Source organism: Triticum aestivum, chromosome 3D (assembly GCF_018294505.1).
Source record: "Triticum aestivum cultivar Chinese Spring chromosome 3D, IWGSC CS RefSeq v2.1, whole genome shotgun sequence".
NCBI classification, from domain to species: Eukaryota; Viridiplantae; Streptophyta; class Magnoliopsida; order Poales; family Poaceae; genus Triticum; species Triticum aestivum.
The window spans coordinates 18,895,885-18,913,184 of NC_057802.1; the positions used below are offsets into that span (position 1 = coordinate 18,895,885).

Here is a 17,300-nt window from a genome sequence, read left to right on the forward strand (position 1 = left end):
GCTCGTCGTCGGGCAGGACGAACGCGAGCGACTACCTGCAGCTCGTCAAGGATGGCTTCCTCCTGACATGGGTGCGCCCTCCTCCCTCTGCACGTAAGTTCACCCGCCGCAAATCATCTCTTTAATCCATTTCCTGGAATGCTAGCTAGGACGCTTGGAAACCAGGCAATCAATCATCTCTCTCTCTCTCTCTCTCTCTCTCTAGTCGTGCCCAAATCATGGCGGCTCTGCATATATCTTTGGTTCGTTAGTGTCATGCCATTGACCTTGCGCTGGTTGGTGCGATCCTTTCCATCTTCCGTACAGGTTCCATTTACCTCTGTTTTTTCTCCTTATCTCGGGCTGACATTTCTTCCAGCGGCTAGATGCATTTCATCGTCGTGCCGGGGCATTGGCCAGCGGATTATGGTGTGTTTTGGTGCGGCCCACGAGTGACGGTCGGGTAAATGTGTAGCGTTGCCTGTCTCCCTTCCTTCTTGGCTTCCAAGGCAGAGCATTCTCGTCTATGTAATAGCTGCTAGTTTCTGATGAGTTGAGTGGTAGTGCCTGTCTGTCTTTCTATCCTGTTTGGATCCGGTAACTGAATGTTAACTACTTGCACGAAGCTTCGGCGGTTTGCTGTAGCCCGTAAACTAATCTACTGCAAGTGGGTACCAGTTTAGATCAGTAGATCCCCGAAAAAAAAAGTTTAGATTAGTAGATGCTCATGAACACAAGTGGAAAGGAAGGCAATATACTACACCCAGCCTAACCGTACGGACGACGACCGGATCAACACTCTGAACCCTGAAGTCGGCACTAAACAACTCTAGGGTCGGCTGGGTCGAGAAAATACATGGTTGCTACTGATTGTTTATATAGTTATTAGAACCCGGTGAGTACTCTACCTACCTACCAGGTTGTAACGACTGATGACAACGCGCTTGGTACCCCTTGTGGACAACTTCTGAACATAGCATCAATTTAATTGCCATTTGGTGTCAACAGGTCCGTCAGTAAACACACACTACGTAGTGTTGTCGTAGGTGTACGCACACGCCATGACCAGCATGGAGGTTTACCGGTCCGTGCTTAGAGTTCACTGGTGGTTTACGAGTACCGTTACCAGTCCTCGCACAAGTATATCCAACTAGCTCACCCATGGGTCCATCCATGGCCGACAACAGCGTACACTACCCGGCACCGATCGGCCCCGGATTGGCATCATCCTTGGCCGGTCCGGTCGCATCACTGCTCGCTCGACCACGACCGGGGCTGGTGGAGTTCTCGTGCGTGTGTGGACGCTGGTTGCCTTGCAGTCAAACTTTCCGGCACACCACTCACACTTTGCCAGGAAAAAAGGGACTCGTCACCCCTCCCCTCCTCATATCACATATCCTCTCGCTCGTACCATGGTCCATGGATATCGCAGTTCGTCCTGGTACTATTCTCCTCTGTCCATTTGGTGCCAAAAGAAATATCCTACACACTGCATGCGTTGCCCACTGTCGTCCTCGATCGGCCGGAGTCATCCTCCTCCTCGTATGCTCCTCCCATGGCTCGGGCCTCGCCTCCTCCTCTTGGCTGTCGTCGTCCTCTCGGCGATCATCCCAGCACCGATGCTCGCCGCGGCACCAGACGTCGGCGGCTGCATGCCGGGGAAATGCGGCAACCTGACAGTCTCCATCCCGTTCGGTGTCGTCTCGGGCTCTGAGGAGAACCGGTGCGCCCAGATGGGGTTCCAGGTCAACTGCAACGAAGGCGTCCCCTACCTCGGGTACTACGAGCCCGGGTTCGGGCTGCAGATTCTCGAAATCTTCTACAGCAACGGCTCCTTGCTCGTCTCCTACGTCCACAAGCTCGGCGGCTTCTCCAATAGTTCGAGCTCCAAAGGCTGCCACGTCCCGACGGCCGATACGGCAACCAAAGTCGGCCACCCGTTCTCCATCAGCTCTCTCAACAAGAACCTCGTCTTCTACAACTGCACGAAGCCGCCGGCGCCGTGGACGGCGCGCCGAGCGGGGCTGGTGGACACGGTGTGCCGGAACAACACGTTTGTCCGCGCGGGAGGGTGGTACAACGAGACGGGCGGGATTGACGGCGGCTACGCTCTGGAGGGCTGCACCGCCACCGCCGTGCCGGTGCTCGCGGCGTCCGGCGACGTGAATGCCGGCGACTACGAGGAGCTCATCAGGGATGGCTTCCTCCTCACATGGCTGCTGCCGCCTGGTAAGCTCGCTCGCCAAACTAATCACTGTCTACCGAGTTTACAATCTGGCCTCAGCTTCCTAATCTATGGGCCATGCGAAATTAATGGCGGGTTGGCAATCCGTCGCCGTCGCCGTCCCCAGCCGTGGTGGCCGCTCCACGCTGCCGCCGCGGCATGCATTGCCGCTCTGGAACGGCATCCCACAAGGCGATATACCAAAATAAATAAGTATGCAAATGGGAACGGAAAAACTAACGCCCACACTTGTGGGCGTTTACACATCGCCCACACGCCTCCATCACCACTCATTTTACCACGTATAAACAGATGACATCAGCAGAATTTTTTTTGGTTTTTGACTTAAAAATGTTTTATCTTCTAATTAGAAAAGCGAATTGAAAATCCGTTTTCACCATTAAATCCGTCTCGACGAGATCTTTAAAACTAGAGCCCATGTTGATATGTTTCGACGAAATTTGTTTTTGCACAAAAGTTGCCATGATATTTACACTGTAGTTGCCTGGTGCTTAAACTAAAGTTGCCATGTGACAATTTTAGTTTGTAGATCATGGCAATTTTAGTTTTTTTATGATGGCAATTTCAGTACTTTGACCATGAATTTTTTTTATGAACCATGACAATTTTAAGTGCATTTATCATGGCAATTTTAGTTTATGGTGCATGGCAAGTCTTGTTTTATTAATTCCCCGTTTTATAATATGTTAAAATTTATTTTTAAATATAGAAGAAAATAACTGAAACATATCGTGGCAATTTTAGTGTAAACATCATGGCAATTCATGTCCAATAGGCATGGCAACTTTTAACCAAAAACAATTTCGTCGAAATATATTGATATGAGATCTAGTTTCGAAGATCTCGTCGCAAGGGATTTAACGGATCTTAGATCGGATTTTTTATTTAAGAGATAAAACATTTTAAAAACGAAAATCCAAAAAGATTTCCACATGCATGCATGCGGTGACATGGCGTAGTCTGTGTGTTATAGGGCGTGTGGGCGGGTTTGACTCCCACCACACGTGTGGGCGTGGTAGGAGCGAAACCCGCCCACACGTCCTATAACACACAGACTACGCCACGTCACCGCATGCATGCATGTGAGAATCTTTTTGGATTTTCTGTTTTTAAAATGTTTTATCTCTTAAATGAAAAATCCGATCGAAGATCTGTTTTCATCATTAAATCCGTCGCGACGAGATCTTCGAAACTAGATCTTATATCAATATATTTCGACGAATTTTTTTTGGTTAAAAATTATCATGTCTGTTGCACATGAATTGCCATGGTGTTTAAACTGAAATTGCCATGATATGTTTCAGATATTTTTTTCTACATTTAAAAGTAAATTTTGACATATTATAAAACGGGAAATTAAGAAACTAGACTTGTCATGAACCATAAACTAAAATTGCCATGATACATGCACTTAAAATTGCCATGGTTCATACAAAAAATAATTTTTATGGTCAAAGTACTGGAATTGCCATCATCAAAATAATAAAATTGCCATGCTCTATAAACGAAAATTGCCACATGGCAACTTTAGTTTAAGCACTATGGCAACTAGAGTGTAAAAATCATGGCAATTTTTGGGAATTTTTTTCATCGAAACATATCAACATGGGGTGTGGTTTTGAAGATCTCGTCGAGACGGATTTAATGATGAAAATGGATTTTTAATTCGATTTTTTAATTAGGAGATAAAACGTTTTTAAGCCGAAAATCGAAAAAATTACTGCTGATGTCATCTGTTCACACGTGACAAAATGAGTGGTAATGGAGGCGTGCGGGCGATGTGCAAGATGACACACGTGTGGGCGTTAGTTTTTTTCGTAGAAACATACTCCTTTAATGAAATGATATTTAGAAATTATGTTCAGAGGTCTAACTGTTTCATATTCAAAAATTTGTTGGTACGGCTTGGGGAGATTTGTTGTGGATATTGAAACAAAAAAAGAATCGTAGCAGCTGTCTGTTAGTGGTAAGGTCACTCATCAGATTGTTTTCTCTCATCAAACTAATTTATGGCGTGATAACAGCATCTTCAGTGGGCAACTTCCGTAAGCTAGTTCTAACAATCAGCATCTTCTTTCTGAGCCTTTCTATTTGCTTTGAAGTGTTGACCTAATTATCCACGGTAATAGCTCAACCACGTCCACGACTAAGTAACTGTCTACCGGCACTCATGACTGAAAAAGCATTACCTCTAACAATTTAGCATGCAAGAAACTAGAAATACCAATTCTTAAAAGCAAAATTCTGAGAAAAATATAGAACAGGGACATACCATGGCACTGCTCTGCAAGCACACATAGTCCATATCTTTAGTCCAGAATCAGCAGTCACATCGCATTGCCCTCAAGAATGGTCTAAGACTTGTCCGTTGGGTTCCACTGAACTTTTTTTTTTTTGGTTCTGAAAAATCATTTCTCAACCAGTCAATTCCGTCCGACTCTACTTGCCCTCCTCCTCCGCAGTATTTGTCTTTGCATACGTTGCCCACACAGTTTAATCACTATATCTTATCTCTTACCATTCCAATGTACATCGTCCACACAATTCAATCAACATATCTATCTCCTACCGTTCTGATATACCAAAATAGCATGTCGCCGTCGCTGTTCCAAATTTCTAGCCTTACAATTCACATACTTTAACTTTGTAGACCAGTAAAGATTCTAGAGGAACCTGCAAATTAAAAAAACAATCCAACAAAGACAGCCCGTCAACAGGTGAATGGAAATGATTGATATGTTGTGGAAAAAAGGATAGAAAATTTAAAGAAAGACTGACGTGAGACAGATTTCACGCAAAACAGCAAAGTTTTGAAAAAGTAACGAATTCCTTTTTTTTTCACATTTCAAGGTTTATTCAAGTACGTAGCTAGGGTTTCACTAATAGAACCAAGTAATCAATCATATTACTGAGTGACCGAGGAAAAGACCGAGCCGCGCTGCAGTTTCTTATTCCTGCTGGAGATATTCTTATATTTAGAAATATATAACATTTTATATTAAAAAGTAAAAATATTACGTAGCCTATACGTGGCCGGGGGGGGAGGAAGCAACAATTTTTGGATAAATTGCGGAAGCCAGGATTTAAACTCAAGACCTTAGCTTTGATGCCATGTTAAGCTTCATGCACTAGCCAACACTCCCCCTCAGGTATGTGCTCCTTTTGACTCTATGACGTGGGCAGCGGAAGCGGGGGCATTGCCGTAATTATCATTTATTGCCTTAACTAGGTTTTGAACCCTGAACATCTTGGTTGCAAGTTTAAGCACCTAAACAGGCTAGGAAATCCACATATACACTTCAACAGTTTTCTCTCATCAAACTTATTTATAGCTTGATAGCAGCATCTTCAATGGGCAACTTCTTTGAGCTAGTTCTAACAATCAGCATCTTCTTCCTCGCCCCTTCTCTTTCCTTTGAAGTGTCTGACCTAATTCCACGGTGATAGCTCAACCGCGAGTAAGTACTTAGAACAATTTAGCATGCAAGAAACTTGTAATGCCAATTCTTCAAAGCAAAATGCTGAGAGAAATATAGAACATAGACGTACCATGGCACTGCACTGCAGGCACAGATAGTCTTATCATATCTTCAATCCACAATCGGCAGTCACATCTCATTGCCCTCAATAATGGTCTAAGACTTGTCCCTTGATTCCAGTGAACTATTGTTTTTTCTTCTGAAAAAACATCTCTCAACCAGTCAATTCCGTCGGGCTTTACTTGCCTTCCGTCCTCCACTGTATGTGTCTTTGCATACATCGTCTACACAATTCAATCACCATATCTTATCTCCTATCATTCCAATGTATGTTTCCCGGCAATTCAATTACCATAGCCATCTCCAACCGTTCCAGTGTGCCCAACTAGCTTGGCATTATCGATGTTCCAAATTTTTGCCTTACAATTCACATACTTTAGTTTTGTAGACTAGTAAAGATTCTAGAGGAACCATCAAATTAAAAAAAGAAAAAGAAAACAGACAGCCCGTTGACGGGTGGACGGAATTGACTGATATGTTGTGGATTAAAGAAAAGGAAAAATCACGAAAGACTGACGTGAGTTAGATTATTCCACGCAAACAGCAAGTTTCCAAGAAGTATCGAATTCCCCTTTTCACACTGTCAATGTTTAGTCCACCGGCAGCGGTCACATCTCATCGCACTCCCTTTGGGCTGAGAGACTCTTATACCTCCCTTCCGTTCCATTGGGCGATTATTTCTCTTCTGAAAGTTCCATCTGCTGCTGAACTATCAACAGTCCGTCAAAGTCCTTCATTTCCCCGTTTATTTGTATTGGTATATCACACTGTATATTATTATCATCCACGGAAAGACAGTGGCTACGCCCTCGCTAGCGCTCCGCTCCGCCTAGCTGCTTGCCCTCGCCCCGTCTGCGGCGGCGGCGCGCCCATGGCCGGCCGCTCGCCGACCTCCCCCAGCTCAGACCGACCCCTCCCACCACCTCCTCCAGGCCCACCCCCACCGTTAGCAGTTCGCTGCCCATCCTCCTACCGTGACACCCTCTCGAGCCCTGCTGCTGGATCTGCCGATGCAACCTCCGTCAGGGATGGGTTGCTTGCGCCCAGACTTAACTCGGTGGTGGTTGGGCCTTCACTCCGTCCGCCCCCGCGGCCGGTCGTGGGCACGCCTCCCAACGGCCACCCGAGGCGCCACCCTAAAGCCAGCAGCTCCGGCATTCATGGCGGCCAGGGCTGGCAGACGGTCAGGCCCCCATACTGGTGGCGCCGTGACCGGCCTAGGAGGCACACCATCAATGGTGGACGGCAGCGCAACCCTCTCCCTCGCCCCCTCACCCGCATCCAGCATCTATTTATGACGCGTGCGGAGGGCTACTGCTTCCGACGTCTCTCGCCCAAACACCGTGTTGCTTCGTGCACCAACCTCCCTCGGTGCCTCTTGTGCTCCCGCTCCGGGCACGTCTCCAGTGCCCGCGAGCTCAACCACCACCGCAAGGCCACCATCCCTGCACCCCCCGCCGCCGCAACCTCCTGTGTCATCCCCGCCCCCCACTCACCAAACGCAGCCGCGCCCCCCCTCGCCGCAGCTGCTGCCGCTCCCGCTGTCGCCGTGGAGAACCCGGTGCCGGACGTCCACCTGCGCCCTAGGATGGTCTCCGCCACGATCGCGTGGCGGCCTGCCCTCGCCGACGCGGATCGGGATCTCGAGCGCCACGCCGTTATCGCCACGGTACTTGGGAACCGTCCCAACTTCACGGTGCAAGACGTTTCCGTGGCGGCGTCCATACAGTTCGGCATCGCCCGCACACAGATGCACGTCTCCGTTTTCGAGCCCGGCGACTTCCTCATCCGTTTCTCCGACCAGCGCTACCGTGGGGTGGCCCTGCGCCCGCCGGGCGTGCTGCGCATCGGCAACGCGGTGCTCAGGCTCTCCGCCTGGTCCAGGTGAGCTGGTGCCACCATGATCCGCCTGCCGTTCAAGGCGCGCGTCTGCCTCGAGGGGCCACCACGGCACGTCTGGACGCCTCAAGATGTGGAGCAGCTCTTCCCCGCCCCTGCCATCGTCGACCACATCGAAGAAGGCGCCTTCAGTGACGAGGAATCCGCGTGCTGTTGCACCTGGGTTTGGGTCCAGGACCCGACCAAGATCGCTACCAGGGGAACCCTAACCGTCGAGGAACCTCCTGACCAGTCCTCGGCAAGCTTCCACAGGAGGTTCCTGGAGAATCGTTGCGACGAGCCAAGCCGGTCGGAGCCGGTCAGCCTGCTGGCGTACCCGGTCCTCATTCACCTCGACCGCATCCATGACTACTCCGCCGAGCCGGTGGAGCCACCCTTCCGGGGCAGCCCGGCGAGCTCCCACAGCGCCAACAGCGGCATCCCCTCCGACGACCTCGACTCGCCTCCTCGCGACGACTCAGCCAAGTGGCACTACCGGTGGAATCTGCACTTCGAGGACGGGACCTTCCCTCCTCGGCAGCAGCGGGGACCCATGCACTCGCGCCTCAACTTCGCCGGCCGCGACGACCAGGAAGGCCCAGGCGGTGGCGCGACCTCCGGTGCCGACCTGGGAGCTGCAGGAGGCGGCTCCAACCCTTGGCCGTCCTCTCATGGCCCTGGCTCCGGTAGCCACTCGAAGCATGGCGCGCAGGGCCGCCATCACGGCCGGCATCAACGTCAGGTGGACGGTGCTGGCCCTAACTGCGCGCTGGCCGTGGATACTCCTGTGCGTGATGACGGCGCTCTCGGCAGTGACGGCGTCAACTATCCTGGCATAGCCACTGCTAACCAGGCTGGGACGGGCGCCGACACTGCCATGCCGCCTGACGGCCACGCCACTGGAGACAAGCATGACGCCCCACCCCCAGCGCTGGTCGCATGCGACCACCCAAGAGAAGAAGCTGCCCACCACCTTTCCGACCCGGTGCAGGAGACAGATCCCATGTTCATGTTTACTGAACCCTCTGCCGAGCTGGGAGGCGTGCCTGCTATTGCTGTCACAGCTGCCAACACTCTGCTGCTGCATGTGGACCAGGCGCGACCTGGCCTCCCCGGATCACTCCCGTGCTTGGCTGTGGAGGCCATTGCATGCATGGACATGCAACTGCCAGAGTGCGATGGCGAATCCGTGGTTGTGCCAGCTAGGCTGCATGCTGGGCTGAGCGGTATTGGCCCGCGCCAGCTCGGAATCCTTACCGAGGTGGGCCCTGTAGCGAACGGCCCGCTTCCGGACCTGATCTCTTTTGGGCCGGCCCAAGCCACCACTCCTCCTATTAGCCCACAGGGACAGATCGACCGCTTCATTGCATCTTTCTGCTCCCCAGCGCCATCTCCCCTGCTCCCCCCACCGCCGCCATCGCCGCCGATGCTTAGCCCCCCGCCCCCCTCGCCCAGACTCTGCTCGCACCTCCGACCAGCGGCGTAGTGGTCGCCTTGCTTCACTGCCGAGCCACGGCCTCTCCACCATGGCCAAGGTCCAGCTCGTCCTTCTCAAGAAGCACGGCCAGACGACGGCCGAGCCGCCGGCCCCTGACGATATTCAGCGGTACAAGGACATCTACCAGAGGCCCCTCCCACCCCACTTCATCGACGTGGTCACCGATTTGACCGCCGCCACAACGAAGAAGGGAAGATGTACCTCGGCCTCCGCCTCCACAAGTCTGCCGACCACGGCGGTCGTGCAGTAGCTCGGTTGCTGCCGGCCATGGTGGCTGCTCCCAGGTTCCCAATGATTGTACGCCACTGCTTCATGTCGAGAAGAGCGGTCTCGGCCAACTTGCTGCCTTGCAACCTCTTCACTTCGCCTGCTGCTTGTCTCTTTAAGTCTGTACCTGCTGCTCTTACCTACTATGGCTCCAAGTCTGCATGTGCTTCTGTCCGGTCCTGCCCAGTTGTGTTTTGGTTTGGTTATGGATAGTGCGATCTTAAGCTGGAATGTAAGAGGCCTAAACAATTCCGCGAGACGCCGAGTTGTTGCTGGCGTTGTTCGAGATCACCACTGTAAGCTTGTCTGTCTACAAGAGACAAAGCTGGATTCTATCTCTAACAGCATCATCGCCGAAACTTTGGATCCCTCCTTCATGGACAACTTTGTTTTCCTTCCTGCTGTTGGCACCAGAGGGGGCATCCTCATTGCCGCCTCCTCTGATCACATCAAAGTTACTCCGCAACCGCTGCTACAGGGGACTTTCTCAGTGTCCGCGTTGATCACCGACCTCTGCTGCAACTCGCCTTGGCTATTGATAGGGGTCTACGGCCCACAATCTGACGAGGACAAACTCAACTTCTTGAATGAGATCAGACACATCAAAGCCTTGGCTCCGTCAGGATGGGTCGTACTTGGAGACTTTAACCTTATTAGCCGTGCATCCGAGAAGAGCAACAGCAATATCAACCTTCGTATGATCCGTGCCTTTCGTGCCGCCATTGATGACCTGCATTTAAAGGAGTTGCCGCTGATCGGACGCCGCTTCACCTGGTCAAATGAAAGGCTGAATTCTACCCTAACCAAGATAGACAAAGTGCTGTTCACTGAGGAGTGGGAATCAAGATACCCTGACTTCCAGCTACTGCCGGGATCCACTGACATCTCTGACCATTGCCCTCTGATCATGAAGAAGATTCAAGCGCGTCACTTCTCTGGATTCCGGTTCGAGGCTTGGTGGCCAAACGAGGATGGCTTCAGTGAGGTTGTCTCCCAGGCATGGTCCAAGCAACTACATACCAATGATTGCATTCGGAAGCTGCACATCAAGCTTACTAGAACAGCCAAAGCCCTCAAAAAGTGGAGTAAAAACCTGATCAAAGAGAGAAGATTCTGTTCTGCAGTTGCCTCCGAGGTCATATTGCAGCTTGACCTCGCGATGGAGAACCGGTCACTAACACAACAGGAGCTTGACTTGCGTGCGTTGCTAAAGGGGAGGCTGCTTGCCCTCGCTGCTATTCAAAAAATAAGATGGAGGCAACGATCAAGATTAGTTTGGATCAGAGTTGGTGACGCGAACACCAAGCTGTTTCACCTTCGCGCCAACAGCAGAAGAAGGAAGAATCATATCCCCTTCCTTCATCATTGTGGCCATGTTGCTTCTGACCATGAGGACAAGGCAGCAGTCCTCAAAAATCACTTCATCTCCTTGTTGGGTTAACCGGAAAGCGCCACTCTGCGAATGAACTTGTCTAATCTTAATCTGCCATCTGCAGACCTGACACACCTGGATCACCCATTTGACTTGGATGAGCTGGGCAAAGCTATTAAAGAAATGGCAGCAGAGAAGGCACTGGGCCCGGACGGTTTCATTGGGCTTTTCTTCAAAAGATGTTGGCACACGATTAAGGTGGATTTGCTGAATGCCCTTAACCAGCTCTCCGCCCTTGATGCTAGAAACTGGAACCTATTGACCTCTGCATTCATTGTCCTAATCCCGAAGAAAGAAAATGCTCTACGCGCTGCTGATTATCGCCCAATAAGTCTTTCCCACAGTGTTGCTAAGATCCTGGGAAAACTCCTTGCCAATAGACTGGCGCCAACTATGCAGCATCTAATATCTATGAGCCAAAGTGCCTTCCTCAAAGGAAGATCGATCCAAGACAATTTTCTGTATGTTCAAAATCTCGTCCAGAGTTTCCATAGAGCCAAGAAAGGGGCAATCTTCCTGAAGCTGGATATTGCGAAGGCATTTGATTCCGTCATATGGGACTATCTGCTTGAGGTGCTCTGCCACATGGGCTTCGGACAGAGATGCCGTGATTTGATTGCAATCGTGCTCTGCTCAACCTCCTCCAGAGTCAGCTGACAATGATGCTGTGAGGTTACGAGTTACGACAGCTTTATGTCAATGAGAATCCCGTCTGGGAGGAAATATTCAGTCTTCTTCACTTCAATCCCAGGCTTCACCACTCCACACCAAATCCATTATGATCCCGCTCCTCTCTTTGCTTTGAAGTGTTGAACTAATTATCCACGGTAATAGCACAACCACAATCAATTGCAGCTTACTCGTACTCGTGATTTACATTACTCTAAATTTTTATCATATTAAGAAACTTTTAAATGCTTCTTACAAGTAAAATGCCGATTTGCAACACTTGGTGCCCTATTTTGAAGGTGTTGCAAATTTGGAGTAATTTCTTTTTACTTATAGGGCATCTAATGGAGCATTGTTTTTGCACTCTCGTGATGTAAAAAGCAGTTACACTCTCAGCCGGCCAATTATTCCAGAGTCTAGCTGTCTCCCACCTCCATAATATTCGTCTTTCCCATTCCATACAAGGCAATTCATCTCCTAACTTTCGAGTAGCATAGATATCCCCAGCCAGCTTGTCGCTGCTTGGGTATCGCAGCCAAGTGATCAGGCTGGTCCGGGGTCCAAAGTTCACCGCACCGACAACGACGACCCGTACGGTTGCATTAGTGGTGAGGTCAAGATGTGCCCAACCAGTCAAGGATGGCGTGAGGTGAGCAGTCAACTCACGCACGCACATGGCAAGAACCCCGTCGGGTCTGAAGTATTCCGTTCACTCCATCCCGGCCGGCACCACAAACCCATTATGATCCCGCCCCTCCTCATCTTTGCTTCCTTCCTCCGACTGCCGCCGCCGGGTAGCGCGGCAGATCCCCTTGCCTGCTCGCCCAGGGCATGTGGCAACCTGAGCATAGCCTACCCGTTCTGGCTGCAGGAGGACGGCCAGCCACCATGCGGGCCCCCATCCTTCCAGCTCAACTGCAACGGAAGCCAAACGCTCCTCAGTCGCTCCAGCTTTGGGGCCTACCAGGTTGTTCAAGTCTTCCCCGATAACTCCTCCTTCATCGCCGTGGACAACAACCTCCCGCTCGACGACGGCTGCACCAAGGGGTGGTTCTACAACGTATCGCTGGGTCTCGGGCTGAGTTCATTCGTCATCAGCAAGAAGAACAGGGAGCTGCTCGTCCTTAACCACTGCAGCAAGCAAGGTGACGCCACTGGGATTCAACCGCACGCGTTGCGCCAACGAGTCCTTCTACCGACTTGGCGGGGAGTATGGCAGCCACCGGGAACTGAGTTAATTGCACACAAGTACCACAATTGAAGCATCACATGCAGATTGATACCACGATTGCTAATTTTTACGTGTCAGTACCAACATTGCTTTAAATTTTTGCAAATAGGTCTAAACTGCGTATAAACACGTATTGACGGTGTATCTGACTAGCGGGGCCCGCCCGTCAGGTGCCGACGTGGCATGTTTTTTGCAGAAAACCCCCGCCCCTCTCTTCCCCCACACACGACACAACCAACCAAGCCCGCCCGCGCCCCCTCCTCCCCCTCTTCGCTTCCCCACCCTAGCCACCGCCCGCCGCCCGCAGCCATGACGGCGTGGACCCGGCTCGTCACCGGCGCCGCGCGCCTCGGTGCCGCATCCGCTCTCGCGCTCCGCGCCTCCGCCCTGCTCCGCCCCGCCGCCGACTCCATCCGCGCCAGGTCGCCTCGCTGGAGAGCGGCCGTGTGCCCCGCGATTGACGAGCTCCTGCAGCGGCCCGGGGCTGGGGACCTCCTCCGCCGGACCCGCCCCACCTTCTCGAGTGGACACTGTGGTCAGACGAGTGCCCCAAGTGCGTGGCAAGTGGTGGGCGGTGCAGCTATGCCAACGACGGCACCGGGTTTTCCTGCAATTGCTCCGACGGCGTGCGCCCAGACGAGTGCAGTGAGTCCGGAAAATATATTTGCTGTTTACACTGAATCTCATTCCAGTAAATTCTTACTCCTTTGAAAATGAAAAGCAAACAATGATATTGGGAGTGGGAGGTCACATCGCATCGCACCTTTGGGTTCTGCCGTACTACTAGTGAGAATTCTTTCGACAAATCATCCATCAACCAGTCAAGTCCGCCGGCCTCAGTCTCCCGTCCAACCTTTATCTATTTGTTGTTAAACACACAGAATTAGACAAGACGAGATAATTGAAAACCCGAAACAAGCAGTGCTCCACTTACTTCAAAAATTGTATGGGACTGTTGTTGTTGCCGTGGCCTTCTCCCTCGCTCGCCGGAGCTCTCTGTACTTCTCTCTCTCACAGAGACTGAAGAAGAAAGGAGGAAGAAGAAGCTGCAGTGGACACGGTGGTGGTTTTCTCGGCACTCGAACGCCCGCCGCACGAACGGCAAATTTTTCTCCTGCAGCACGAACTGCACCCACAACTGAACCAGTACACAGGAGGGAGTCTTATACGCGTACGCGCACATACGACGCCGCGCTCCACTCTCCAACGGCCACGATCCGCAAGCTCGGCCCATGACGCGCACGAACACGTCCTACGCGGCCGGCTGCAACCCCATCGCTACGCAACCTCCCGCTACTCTAGTCAACAGACTCACGCACGCACGCACACTTGCCACGGACTGCGCACGGCCACGGACTCGCGTCCAGCACACTCACCGCACACGCACGCACTCATAGACTAGCCGGACTAAGCCTAGACACTAGTCAGACTAACCGTAGACACAAGTCGGACTATGCCCAGTACATGGCCGTGGCTTATTTGCCCAACAACTGTACCTTCACTATGCTCCGTCCGTGCCTCCACTTCTTTGCTCTAAACATAACTCATGCACCGGTCTAGTTCTGTACCCTTACTGCTCTTATTTTTTAAAACAACACCACTTTATTAATTGAAATAACAGTTACGTCGTTTATAAGCAGGGGGTAATATCCCTGGGGGGGCTCATCCAGCCAAAAACTACCACTTTACCCGGTCTTGTTCTGTACCCTTAGTACTCTTTGTTTTTCGTCCACTGTGGATCATGCAGAAAAAACTAACAGAGCATGCACGTTCCTGATAATTGCTATGCGGACTGAGATGTACCATCCATTGCAATGTCAATGAAACACATGCTTCTAATTCACAGTGTATGTGATATTTTATATTGGCTATCGAATCCATATAGGTCTTTTTTTTTTGCCAAACCTGTATATGAGCGACATATTACTCATTCAAAAGAAAGTCAATGCTCTATTGTTCTTGACTATCCTGCAGTGTATTTTTTTAGTATGTTTCATCGGCAGAATATTGAAGAATCATATAGGATACCTGTTTCTTTCTTTTGTAATCACAATTAAAATCATACTATTGGACGACATTTGCAGAATAAATTAACAGAGCAGACATGTTCCCACTAATTGGATGCAATGCAGACTGATACCGTCCACTGCAATGTCAATGAAACACACGGGGTTTTTTTTTGTCGAATCTGTATTGGCTATTAAATCTACACATGCCTATAACTTCTTTTTATTTGTGAAACCTTGATTTGAGTGACATGGTACTATGGTAGCTCAATCAAGAGATACTCACATATGTAGTTCATTCTATTGTTCTTCAGTGTCTGTCAACATTTTTTTTGGTGTATCTGATTGGCAGAATAATTAAGATTAATATATGATGCTTGTCTTTTTCTTTTGGAAAAACAACCAATGTAGTACTATTCGACAACATTTCTTTTATTCATAAATGTTATGTTATATTCCAGGTAGCAAGAACAAAACGAAGAAGATTATACTAATAGGTATGCTAAATTTTTTGCCATCTTTTCATATGTAATGATTTAAATATCAGCAGTTTACTGATATATAGTGAATTTCTATGACAAATTAGTAACTTCAAAATTTATTATGTCTGTAATCATTGAAAATTGAAATAAAAATCTGAGTCAAGCAACTCCGGGCATGTGCATATTAGCATGACTTATCAATTTATGCCACTTAGCTTGTTGCTACTTTTGCCACCAAGTACTCTTGCAGAAATAGAAACTTAAACTACTGATGGTCAGAAAGAATAGTTTTATAACTTCTGGTTTGTAAAAGGAAATAACATCTGCTTCCATCTCAGGTATAACATCAGCAGCTGCAACCATTCTCTTTGCATGTCTTTATGTGCTGATATGGCATGGAAAAGGGCAAGGACTATGGTTTCTCCTTTGCAAGACTAGCAGCAAAACTGAAAAAAAATACGAGGCAATGATAGTGTCGTATGGATCCCTAGCTCCAAAAAGATACATGTACTCAGAGGTAATGAAGATAACGTCTTCTCGCAACAATCAGCTTGGAAAAGGTGGTTACGGTGTGGTTTTCAAAGGAAAACTACATGATGGTCGTCTGGTTGCAGTGAAATTCTTGCATGACTGCAAAGGAAATGGGGACGAGTTTGTGAACGAGGTTATGAGCATTGGAAGGACCTCTCATGTTAATGTTGTTAGCTTATTTGGGTTTTGTTTGGAGGGATCAAAACGAGCTCTTATATACGAGTACATGCCCAATGGTTCCTTGGATAAGTACATTTACTCAGGAGAACCCCAAAGAAATTTTAGGATGGGAGAGGCTCTATGCGATAGCACTCGGGATTGCTCGTGGCCTCGAATACTTGCACCATAGCTGTAATACACGTATCGTCCATTTCGATATCAAGCCCCCAAATATCCTTCTAGACAAGGATTTTAACCCGAAGATTGCTGATTTTGGTCTAGCTAAATTGTGTCAAACAAAAGAGAGCAAGCTTTCAATGACTGGTGCTAGAGGAACAATTGGATTCATCGCTCCAGAAGTTCACTCTCGAACATTTGGAGTGGTTTCAACAAAGTCAGATGTTTATAGTTATGGAATGATGCTTTTGGAGATGGTTGGAGGCAGGAGAAATGTAAAATCAACTGTTGCAAAATCAAGCGAAAAGTATTTTCCAGACTAGATTTACGATCACTTTGCACAAGATGATGGACTACAAGCATGTGAAGTGACAAGAGAAATTGAGGAGATTGCGAGAAAGATGACATTCATTGGCTTGTGGTGCATACAAGTGTTACCTATGTATCGCCCTACTATAACCAAAGTTCTAGAAATGTTCGAGAGAAGCTCAGATGACATGGACATGCCACCGAAGCAAAACTTCTCTGGATTGCTGTAAGATATTCTCCCATATTTTTTGTTCCTTTGTTTTTCTGTACAATTATGATAATGTAAATAACTTGACCTACACGCTTATCTCTGATTCCAGTGAAAGTTCAGCTCACAATATGGATGTACAAAGTTCAAGTTCTACCAGATCTGAGGAGATCAGCCTTGTGAATTCAAAAATCGTACAACAATCGCCAACTCTTTGAGCAGATGCCTTGTGAATCAAAGAACCTACATTCATTTCCAACACTGTGAGATGGTGGCCCTGTACTAGAGTACATTCAGAAATTGAACAAGCGCAGCGAAATTCGGCATTGTAGTAGAACATATTCCATGTAGAGTCAAGAGTATCCACATGCCAGCGTCCTAATTCTGATAAGTGTTGTGTTCCAACTGCTAAAAGGCATCGAAGGCAGACAGCTACCAAGGACTTCTTGACTGTAATTTTCCCCCAAAACTGAATACACACGATTTGGCGCTACCTCGAGCCCCTAAAATTTCAGAATCCGGAAGCATACAATGTATATCAGTCTAAACATTGTGATGTTATATCCCAATTCATAGCAACCAGATTAAATCGTGGAAGTGGAAGGCGCATACTTACTTGGTCCTCTCCGTAGATTGTATCCACTCAATCAAGCACACCCGTGCTTTTCCTTGACGCGCGCACAACCTCGC

General features: G+C 49.2%; 1 pseudogene; it reads left to right on the top strand.

The window, feature by feature from the left end:
• The first annotated feature begins 1,214 nt into the window (after positions 1–1,214).
• Positions 1,215–17,129, top strand: LOC123076967 (LEAF RUST 10 DISEASE-RESISTANCE LOCUS RECEPTOR-LIKE PROTEIN KINASE-like 2.2; annotated as a pseudogene).
• Positions 17,130–17,300: the final 171 nt, after the last annotated feature.